Here is a 12,059-nt window from a genome sequence, read left to right on the forward strand (position 1 = left end):
TTTATAAATTTTAATTCTAAACATATAATTTTTGGTGTATTTTCCTTTTTTTGGTTTCAATACTAGATTGACTGTAACTAGACTTAAATTTCCACTATCAAAATCTATAGTTTAAGACCAAACCTAAAGTCTCTACAGAGACCCTTAAGTATTCAGGCAAAAAAATGACTAAATTAAACATTTTATTATTATTGTTTTTTTTTCCAGATAAGAATTCCATTGGTCTTGAATACATCATCAACATCCTCCTAAATTTTTACATAAAACCTGAATTTTGATAAAAACCCCCTTTATTGGTACTGGCTGTCATTAAAAAAATATATATATACCTACACTCTGCAAAACCTTACCCCTTAAGTAACTAATCCAAAACCAAATTAAAATGTTTTATTTGTAACAAATTTCGAAGGACCCTTTCCGCAAGACTTATTTTTATTATTATTTGTTTTACTATTAAGTATTATTAGAAAAGACTTTTCAACACTAACGAGCTTTAACAATAGAATCTGGGATTTTTGTATAAAAAAATTTCTCTTTTTGGCAAAACTTTTTAACATTTCTATACTTAAGACTTTTTTTACTCTGAAAACTATGAAACATTATTAAGATATTGATCTAGAAATCTAACAAAATATAAATATTTAAATATATAAAAATAAAAGTTTTATACAAACAAATAAAAATCATTTATTAAATATAATGCTTAACTAATGCCAATTGTTGGAAATTTTTAAAAAATTTCCTTGAAAAATTATTGAATTTTGAGAATCGTTAACGCACAATATAATTTTTAAAAGTAAGAATGTGGAAAATTTCTTAATTATTTTCTAACAATTGTCATTAGTAATGTATTTATTCATTTAGTTTAATATAGAAATTAAATCATTTAAATTATTTAAGTTTTTAAAAAAAATGCATTTATATGTTGTAAAATTAATTAAATAGATTGATAAACTATTTGTACTTTGTCAACATAATAAAATAATTGTAATTATGCAAATATTCTTCTAAGTAGAATATTATTATACTCTTCAGCATTAATTTTAGAAAATTTTTCAGTTTTTTTTACTCATGGTTCAAAAATCATACTCAGATATTATGAACTTCTAAAGACCTGTAAATTTCCCTAAGAAATGGCACTTACAAGCACTACAAAGCAAACATTTTCATTTAAAAGTAGGTAATGAGTTAAAATACTAATAAAACCACTTTTCACTACTTACTCAGTGGCAAGTACTTACCACGCTCGCTTACAAATAGTGAGTTACATAAGTACTTACTTTCTTACAAACATGTGATTAAGTAAGTAGTTTTGTTTTGATTTTCAATTTTGATTCCTTTTTGTGTAAAAAAAAGTTGTTAACTCGCGATTAAATTTTCAATTTGTCACCACACATTGAGTATTAATTAATGTCGACTGCTTTACGTGAACAGCTGCCGTGTTGGCCTATTTAACGGTGGTATTTTTCAACCACTGGGTGAGCTTTTGTAATGACTCACCAGTGCTCCATTGCTCTTTTTAGCAATTTACGAATATGCAATTTCCGGTCCAGTATACGTGCACTTTGCTCAAGTACTTGAGCTATATAATCCGAGATGCAAAAACATCACTTCCGTTTACAAACACGCAGATGAGATGGCCTCTGTTGAGTAGGCAGTAATACCTAGAAGCGTAACCGGTAGACCGAAGTTCTTACTCACAGAGGACACACTGTGGTAAATCTGGTATGAACAGAGTTTTCTCTGAACATACCTGGACAATGAACGAAAATTCAATGGTATCACTTGCATAAGATACCTTTCATCCATAACCATTAAAGCCTGCACACTCCTTATTCAGCCGACACACTCAGAAGAAAACAACATACGACAGACTTACTCTAGGTATACGGTCAGATGAGATTCGTATACCGCGCAACACCAACTCATTTCGAACGCTTGGTTCCACAGTCACTACCCTGTGATGTATTTATTGAAATTCGTCAACAGGACCAAACTTACCCCGAAATATAGATTTCACTGTCTTTTAACCGCAACTTACTCTTCCCACGAATTTGGATTTAAACCACAGACACTACGTGGAAGCAACCTCAACCAACTGACAAGACCAGTAGTACCAGATTATGTGGTTCTCTGGGTCGACCCCGTGTCAAACCATTCCAAAAAGTAGCCGAGGAGTGAAATGACATTACCAGTTTATAGTCCCGGCAGACTAGAGGCACTGGTAGCACCCGGGATTGCAATACACCAAGATGAGGGTCTTTCATCAAGGAAACATGCCCCGGGGGTGGACACATTGAGTATATCTAAATTTGAGTATATCTTAATTTAATTTCATTCATTCAAAATTCTTAATTAATATCGGCCAAAGATACTGGGCTGAAAGCAACACAGAGGGAAAAAGAAATATACACGCCTGGTACCAAATTGACACCAAACTGTTTATAATTTTTCAATACCATCCGTTGTCAAAGTATATACATACGTACGACAAAACTATGTAATGTTGACAACATTGCAACAATTCGTTGTCGAAAACTAAATTTTATACACATCCGTTGTCTAAATGTTAACAAACGTGGTAAGCTCGCTATTGTCAAACAATCCATTGTCAATAGTGAGCTTACCACGTTTGTTAACATTTAGACAACGGATGTGTATAAAATTTAGGCAACGTTGAGTTGTCAACATTAGTATTGTCGTACGTATGTATATACTTTGACAACGGATGTTATTGAAAAATTATAAACTCGTTGGTGTCAATTTTTCTTCTGTGTAGAGTCGCATATTTAAAATCGCACTGCCGTAGTTTTCTGATTTAACGAACCTATTCGTTAAAAAAGGAGTTGAAGAAGTTGAAAACCAATATCTTCAATTGCTCTGAATTTGAATCTATATTATGTAAGATTTAGGAAATTCAGTTCAATATAGCCTCTATCATATCTTGTTCCTTCTTTGGGATATCTTACTCCAAAGTTAATATTTCCCTTATTTTACAGCGGTTCCTGTAAATTTCCTTTTTAAAATAAAAAGGTTTTTAAAAGTATGTATGTATATATCTTAAATATTTAAATAAATATTTTTATAGTTATATTGGAGGTCTTATTCATTCATAGAGGTCTTATTCATAATAAAAAAACGAGTTGATAATTAACATTCTTTTATTATTTATAACTAATGATGGAGAGTATAATGGAAAAAAACTGAAAGAGTATTTTCAGTAAATTATACCTAATATTAAAAAATACAAATAGTTATATAGATACAAAATAAATTAAATGAGAGTAGAGGAATATACATACATACATACAAGGCTCACATAAGGCAAAAATGTCACAACTGCAAAAAAATACAGTTTCGTGTTAAAGGACTTTTGTAATTTTTTAAATATATACCAAAAAATTCTTATGAATAAAAGTTAAAGTTTTGAAAAAAATAAAAATAGTGGGGAATCTTCCTATTTAATCACTTTTTAGTTGTGACATTATTGTCTGAAGTAGTATTTATATTCTAATAAAAAAGTTTATAAATATAAATAAATGATTTAATTATAAACTACATAAACAAGAAGTAAATACATATATCAACAAAAAACATAATCTTCTTTACAAAACAAATACTCTTAAACATATTGACATACATACCCTGCCAGCAACTCAACTAACTTTAAATGCATTAAAAGCCGACTTTTTCATCAACTAGTTATGGTTGATTCTTGGATTATTTTTAATGGAGCCAACTGACTATTTTAACATGGTGATGTCATACGCAGTAGTCAATTGTCCGACTCTGCATGACTTTTCAACTAGCCTAAAGTTAGTTACTAAAAAATTAGCTTAAAGGTAACTCTTTATTAACTAACTTAAAGTTAGTTGCAGAAAAGTCAAGCAATAGTTTTCTTTTGAATTCCCTACTGTATTAATTAATTATATTTTAATTAAATATATTTAAAATTTAACTACTAGTTATCTAAATTACATTTCGGTTTAATACAAGTTATGATATTAGTTCGTTAAAATTAATAGACATCAGTTTTCTGCAGGGGAACTACTAATAACACCGGTACCCATAAAATTATGAATGATTTGTTCATTATTTCCATGATTCCCATTGATCCAAATCTAAAATAAATTTGAAAATGTTTTGTGTAATGTTAACTGTTAAAGTATTATATTTATAGTATTAATCAGCAGAATTTAGAATTTAGGGACCGAGTTTTAAAATATTTAACCTTTTATGATTAATTTTTCCAATTTACTGACTCAAATTTCACAACGTATAGAAGAAAATGACAAAAATGTAAAACAAATTCCAAATAATAAAGAAACATGAGAAAACATGTCGAAACAAAATGCTCTCCAGATAATTTTGGGGTACTCCCGCATTATATGATAGTTAGCTTGTAGCTAGTCTTTAAAAGTCGGTTGTTTACGTTAATAAATACCAAATTTTGGAACATTTCTGCATTACATTGTTGTTCGTTTATAGTCAGTCTACTAAAGTCAACAAATAAAATCATAATAATAGAGAAACAAGAGAAAACATGTTGAAATACAGTTAATTCTCTCCAGATAATTTTGAGGCACTTCTGCATTACATTATAGTTAGCTTGTAGTTAGTATTTAAAAGTCGGTTCTTTACGTTGCCAAATACAAAATTTCGGGACAGCTCTGCATTACATTGTAGTTAGCTTATAGTCAGTCTGTAAAAGTAAACTAGAAGTGAATTTTTCTCGTAGTCGACTACAAAATTGCTGGCAGGGTAAATACTATATGTACACATTCAAAAACACATATCAACAAATACATAATCTGATACATAAAATCATAAAAACACATAATATTGTAATACAATTATATTTATACATCAATACATTAATTAAGTGTTTTATTATTAAGTTTTAGTGTTAAATATTTCAAAATGGAATAAAAAAACAAAAACAGACAATTGTATTTAATTATTATCTAAATAAAATCATATTTGAAATAAAAAATATTTATAGTTAGACAATATCAGGGAATTAGTTATCCCTTAAAACAACAAAAACCAAAAAAAAAACATCTATTAAACAAAAACAATAACTAAATTATTAACAAAACCTCAAAACAGCACATTACATTTTATTAAGTATTTATCATTTTAAATATGTGTAAAGTTTTTTTTTAATTACACAGTGGATGCATTTAAAGAATTTGTTTAAAATTTTACAATGTGATCAATAATAATCCCAGCAAAAACATACATTGAAAAGTAATGAGTTAAAATGCTTTTTACTACGTTGATGGCATCGAAGGCAAGTACTTAACATGCTCGCTTATAAATAACAACTTAAATAAGTACTTACAAATAGTGAGAACCTTGTTCATTAGTTCGCTGTCTTACTCTCGACACTACTACTGTGGGTCAAAACAAAATTTTCCCGCATAAAAACAATTTTCTTCCTATGCATATAAAACAGTAAAACTCAAAATAATGTAAGTCATTATATAGTAGTCATTCAAAAGTAAGCGGTTATGTAAGTACATGTCATAAACGAGATATTGCTGGGATATTGGTGATCCATATATAAGAAAACATTTTTCAAAATATAGAAAACGTGGGAACTTAAGATGACATTCTAAAAGTACCAAAAATTTCTGTTATTGTTGTTAATGTTTTAGAAAATTAAACACAAACCCTTTGAGGAACGAAAAAGTATCACAAAATTTTGTTTACAGAATCTTATTCACTCATGACCCCAATATGTTAAAGTACATGTTTCTATATTCATTATTATAGAAAATTTAAAGAGTCCCAATCGGAAAATGAAAACGTGCCAAAAAGTACCTTTTTACATATTACAGGAATAGACTAATGACCCAGCATGTAAATTATGTATGTATATGAGTCTTGGTAAAGTATTATAAAAAGATTCAAAAAGTTTAAAGAACAAAAAAATACCAAGAAGTTCCCTCATTTAAGGAAGATCGTTTAAGTAAATTTCATGAGTTTGGTCTTCATATTATACGTTGTAGAAAATTAAAAAAGTATAATTAAAAGAACAAAAAAGTACCAAAAAGTTCCCTGTTTCAAATTCTATATCCAATAGAAAATTCAAAAAGTACCAATTGCATCTTAGCATGAGCATGTTATTGTAAACAAGTTAGAGTGTGTATATATGGCTGTGCCGAATATTTATGCATATGTGGAACTAATTTTCATTTCGGATGTGGACTTTGTACGGGTGCTATGACTGATCTTGTCGATGCCAAAAAATTTAGGAGAATGATTTGTATATTTACAAAAAATATTCCCGTTGAGTCTTACTTAGACCTCGATATTTTTAATGAATTAAATTCTTTTAAATGATTTTTGGACCGATCCGAACCTATCCGGAAAAAATTCGGTAGAATGCTCACAAAACATATTCAAGTCGAACTTTATCCCCATAGCTTTATTATTCAAAGAAATATATGCGATTAAGTGATTTTCAAAAGTGGACCTTATATGGGAACCAATTACGGGCCTATTCAGAACAAAATTTCGCAGAGTGATTCATATGTACACAAAACAATTCAAGTCAAATTTAAACGGATATATTTTGGAAGTGAAATTTATATGGGAGCTATGACCAATTGTGGACCGATAAAGATCTACGTTGGTAGTATGATTTCTGTTCAAATTATATTAACATGTTCACAATTTTGTGTTAATACCGATATATTTGAGGGATTAAAATTTCCGAGAATATATACCTTTGTATGGGGGCTATGGGAAATTTTAGATTGGTTGTTAATGATTTTGAACATAATTGGACCCTTCTCTAAAAAAATAATATATGACAAAATTCATCTACATTGTTTCTGAAAAAAAAAAAAACGTAATTTTTTTTCGAGGTAGTCTGAAATTTTTACTCATAACTTTTAACGTTGTGAACCTATTCGGCTGATTTTCAATACCAAACTGCTTAGGACAATAATAAATATTTTGGGTGAATTTGGTTGATTTCCTTTGCTTAGGTTTTAACGTGAGCGTGTTTTACACAGGATACCAATCTGATTTTGCTCATGCTCATGTTTTGGATCTGCTCATGTTTTAAAAAAGTACCAAACTATTTACCAGTATTTGGTATTATATAACTTTGGTACTTGAATTTCAAATAATACGCTAATTATTTTAAAAATTTTATCAAAATTGGTTCAATTTACTTGAATAGATCTGAATTTTTCAATTTTTTTGTTCTTTTTTTAGAAAAAATTCCACTGTTCGTAATTTTTAAATAATTTTGTTAAAAGTTTCCACAAAAATTTCTAAATGTCTTTTTATGTTTATTTTATTTTTGCTTTAAACCTGAAATTAAACACAAACTGACCAAAACATACAAAAACTCTAAATATCTATACAACATGAGCTTACACATGAAAACAAAACCCTATACCACTTTTTATTCAAAATAAAATGTTATTTTTTATGGTAGTTTTTAAAACCCTTAAAAAAAGGGAAAATTTTAATTTGAATAATGTCCTAAATACTGTCATACTAAGGTTTTGTATTTATATCTTAAATAAGGGACTAGGGCATATCATAAATGTCGAAGGTCTGAAATATCAGGTCCCAAGTAATTTTCATTTTCTGGTCTAAGGATTTCAATATCAAAACTATTTCATTAATTTTGAATAACGAAATTTATTTTCGATCATAAAATACTTATACTTAATCACCAATGCCATAGTTCGTCTGCAGTTTCTTGCATATATTTTGATGATTTTTCAGTCCCTTATAGAGATGTCAAGACAAAGCCTAGTGCCATTTTATATTTAGCAACAAAACTTTAATTTAACTGGAATTTTTATTTTTTACTAAAACTTTAAATATACATTAGGATGGCCCCTAAATAAAAGTTACTAATGCTAACAACTAAAATGAAAATTTATTTAAATCTAAAAGTACGTTTTTTTCTTTAATAAATTATCTTTTGCATGAATTTTTTCTTTTGTGTAATAAATATAATTCGTGAATTATATGAATTATATTTTTGTAGTTTTATTTAATAACATACATATTAACATTTTTTTAACATTATTATGTTAAAATTTCGCTTAAATTTACGATAAAGATATTACAAAAAGTTTTTGTACTTTCGTAAAATTAGAAAACAGGATTGATCAAATAATATTTCGTATTATACACGAAATTTTCGTAAATATTACGAAAAAATTATTACGATTTTTTTTTTTGTAAAGTTAAGCAGGGAAATAGTCCATATACATACCTAGGGGGAATTTCGTGTCAAGTAACCCAACTTTAAAAATCGATGTCTTCCGATTCGGAGAAAATTTGCACCAAGGTTAGTACTATTGGATAGTAGGTCAGACACGAATTTTCAGCTGTATTGGTCAAGAACTGTCGGACTTAGAGGGGATTAAAATTGGAAATTTTGGTCATTTTTTGGAAAGAATGAAGAAATTGCTAACTGAACTCTTTTGGACAATTTTTGCTAGGACCAATAGGTGAAAAGTTACACTCATTTGAATAAAACCCTGTATGACCAAAATGTAAAACTTTGATCCCCTCTAAGTCTGGCAGTTCTTGACCGATACAGCTGAAAATTGTGTCTGACCTGCTATCCAATAGTACTAACCTTAGTACAAATTTCTTCAAAATCTATTTTTTGAGTTGGGTCACTTGACATGAAATTCCCCATATGTATGTAAATGGTTTTTGAAAGTCACTCTTAGCTATTTGTAGGAATTATTGCTGTAAGTCCAAAAATATTCGAAATTTTGTAATTTTAAGAACATTTTTGTTTTTTAAATTTTTCATATCTTATCTTAAAAAAGGATATTTTGATCCTTTGATTCTGATCACCAAACAATAAAGCAAGGACAGACTTTTTAAGAAATATACTGTTAGATTCTATTAAGCCTTAATTTAAGTTGGAAATATCAGCAACTTTTATTTGGGGGCCACCCTAATATACAAAAATACTTAAACAAAAATATATATCTAAAACAAATATTATACCTATACTAAACTATTATTAATAGATTAAAGAAACAAATTCTAAATGACTTTGTAATTACAATACGCTTAAAGAAAAAAAAAACAAAATATTTAAATTAAATAAAAAAAATATTTGAGGAAAAGTAAAAAAATTATACTTATATAAATAAAAAAAAACATAAATAAATAAATTAAAGTTTTGATATAAATGTTTTTCTATAAATGAGAAAACTAAAAAATAAATCCAATATAAATAAAGTAAAAAATGTCTTTAAATAATAAAAAATAAAATCTAATCAAAATAAGTATATAATTTACTAAAAATAATAAACCATATAAAAAAATAATAATTAATGGCTTTTTAATATTGTAAACATTAAGTAAAATGTTGCTTAAAATAAAGAAAAAAAACTTAGTTTAAAATTAAAGAAAAAAAAAATATTTATAAAAAATTTATAAAGAAAATGTAAACAGATGTATGCTTTAAACTTCAAATAATTTACAAATTGAAAAACAAAAATATTTGTTAAATAAAAAAATAAGAAAAAAAAACAACAAAGAACTCTTTAATGGTCCTAACACCCACCGACATTATACACTTTCTACTACTAATACCACTTACAACAACTAATCCAGCTACAAAATACTACTTACAACAACTACTCAAAAACACAATAAACTAAAGAAAATAAAAACAAAATATTTATGAAAAGAAAAAAAAAACTTTAACTAAAACCACCCAAAATAATTACACCGATAAAGTTTATAAAAAAAAAAAAATACAAAAAAACTAAAAGAAACATTTATAAAGAAAATTATATATTACAACATTAAATAAACAACAATACCAAAAAAAAAAACAAAAACTTTGCTAAACATTTACAACAAAAAGAGAGAAAAAAAAACAAAGTATTTCAGGAATTATATAAAACAACAAAAACAAAATAAAACTTAACAAAAAACCACTTTAAATAAAAAAGTTTATATACTACCAAAATATACATACATACATATATTATACAATATAATACAAAAACTAAAAACTAAAAAATAATATTAATATATTAAAATAATTCATACAATACATGTACTTAAATTGATAAAAAAAACCTTAATAAAAGAATCATATAGTTAAAAAAAAATCCATAATAAATAAAATTTAAAAAAATTAACATTTTCCACTATCTCTAGATGTCTAAAGAATGTATGTAATTGTAATTGAATGAATATAATGAAATAAATAATAAATAAATAAACCATTAAATAAATTGCGAAATTATAAAATTACAAACAACATAAAACTGTTTCCTTTTTCAGAGAGAAGAGCAGGAAGTTACTTCAACTGTTCTCATTGTTATTATGGTTTGTGTCACCGCTAAATATATTCACAACAATTAATACTACTAAACACTAGGTGGCGCTAAATTTACAATATACTTCAAACTTTTTAACCCTTGTTAAATTTCATATCACATAACATTAACCCTTGTGTACTTTTACGGTTGCTTAAAATTTTGTAAATATGCCAATGCGCCTAATTTTATGTACCCTTCACATTGATGTGTTATAAGAAACACTCAGTACTAATTTTATTACAACAAATCAAAAAATACAAGTTGAAAAACGAAAAAAGTACCAGAAAGTCCCCTTTAATAGATTTTCATTCCAACAGGGTGCTGCATGTGTGCATAAAAACCAAAAAGTACCAGTCATAGAACGAAAAAGCACCAAAAAATCCTTTAATTTTAATGTTTCTAGATTCAATATTATTGAAAATTCAAGAAGTACTTATTAAAGAAAGAAAAAGTTTCAAAAAATCCCCTTTTATAAGTTATCACTTAATCCGGGTCCTATTTGCTTAATTTCATGTTTCTAGGTTCATTATTATAGAAAATTTAAAAAGTGCCAAAAATGCCCTTTTATAGGTTCTCACTTATTTTGGACTCTACAAGTTTAGTTTCATATTTCTAGGTTCAATATATAGAAAATTCAAAAAGTACCTTTTGAAGAACGTAAAGTAGGTTCTCATTTAATCCGGACTCTACATGCTTAGTTTCATGTTTTTAGGTTCAATATTATAGAAAATTCCAAAAGTACACTTTGAAAGACGAAAAAGTACTAAAAAGTCCTCTTTTATAGGTTCTCACTTACTCCGGGCTCTACATGCTTAATTTCATGTTTCTATGTTCAATATTATAGAAAACTCAAAAAGTACCATTGGAGGAATGAAAAAGTACCATGAAATAAACTTTAAAGGTTCTCATTTAATGTTTCTGGGTCTAATATTATAAAAAGTACCAAAAATCACTTCTTATAGATTCTCACTTACTCCGGGCTCTACATGCATAGTTTCATGTTTCTACGTTCAATATTATAGAAAATTCAAAAAGTACCTTTTGAAGTAGGAAAGAATGCAAAAAAAAATCCTTTAGAAAGTTATCACTTACTCCAAGCTCTACCAACTTAATTTCTCGTTTCCAGGTTCAATATTATAAGAAATTCAAAAAGTACCTTTTGAAGTACGAAAAAGTACCAAAATGTTCCCTTTTATAAGTTCTCATTTACTGCGGACTCTACATGCTTAGTTTCATGTTTCTAGGTTGATAGCATTATTGAAGATTCGAATCTCGCAGATATCTGGGGTCTTCTGAAAACTGATTTCAACACACACAAGACAGATAAACAGAGAGACAGACAGACGGACATGGTTTAATCGACTCCGTGAAATCTATATTTCGGGATATGTTCGGTGCTGTTGCCGATTGACAACAGATACTCCACAAAGGAGTGACTGTGGTACTAAGCGTTGGAAGGTGTTTTAAGTGTATATGATACAGGATGAATGTAGGGGTATATGGATCTTAACCGCCCATATACCTAGAGTGAGTGTGTCGGATGTTGTTCTCTATTGAGTGTGTCGGATGAATGAGAAGTGTGCTGGGTTGAATGGTGACGGCTGCAAGGTATCTTATACAAGTGATACCATTGAATTTTCCTTCCTTGTCCAGATATGTTCAGTGAAATCTCTGTTCATACCACATTTACCACGGATTCGTGTTTCGGTCTACCAAATAACG

Source organism: Lucilia sericata, unplaced genomic scaffold, assembly GCF_015586225.1.
Source record: "Lucilia sericata isolate MDLA Ls3-8-SP2 unplaced genomic scaffold, ASM1558622v1 Contig002192F_arrow, whole genome shotgun sequence".
Classification (NCBI taxonomy): Eukaryota; Metazoa; Arthropoda; class Insecta; order Diptera; family Calliphoridae; genus Lucilia; species Lucilia sericata.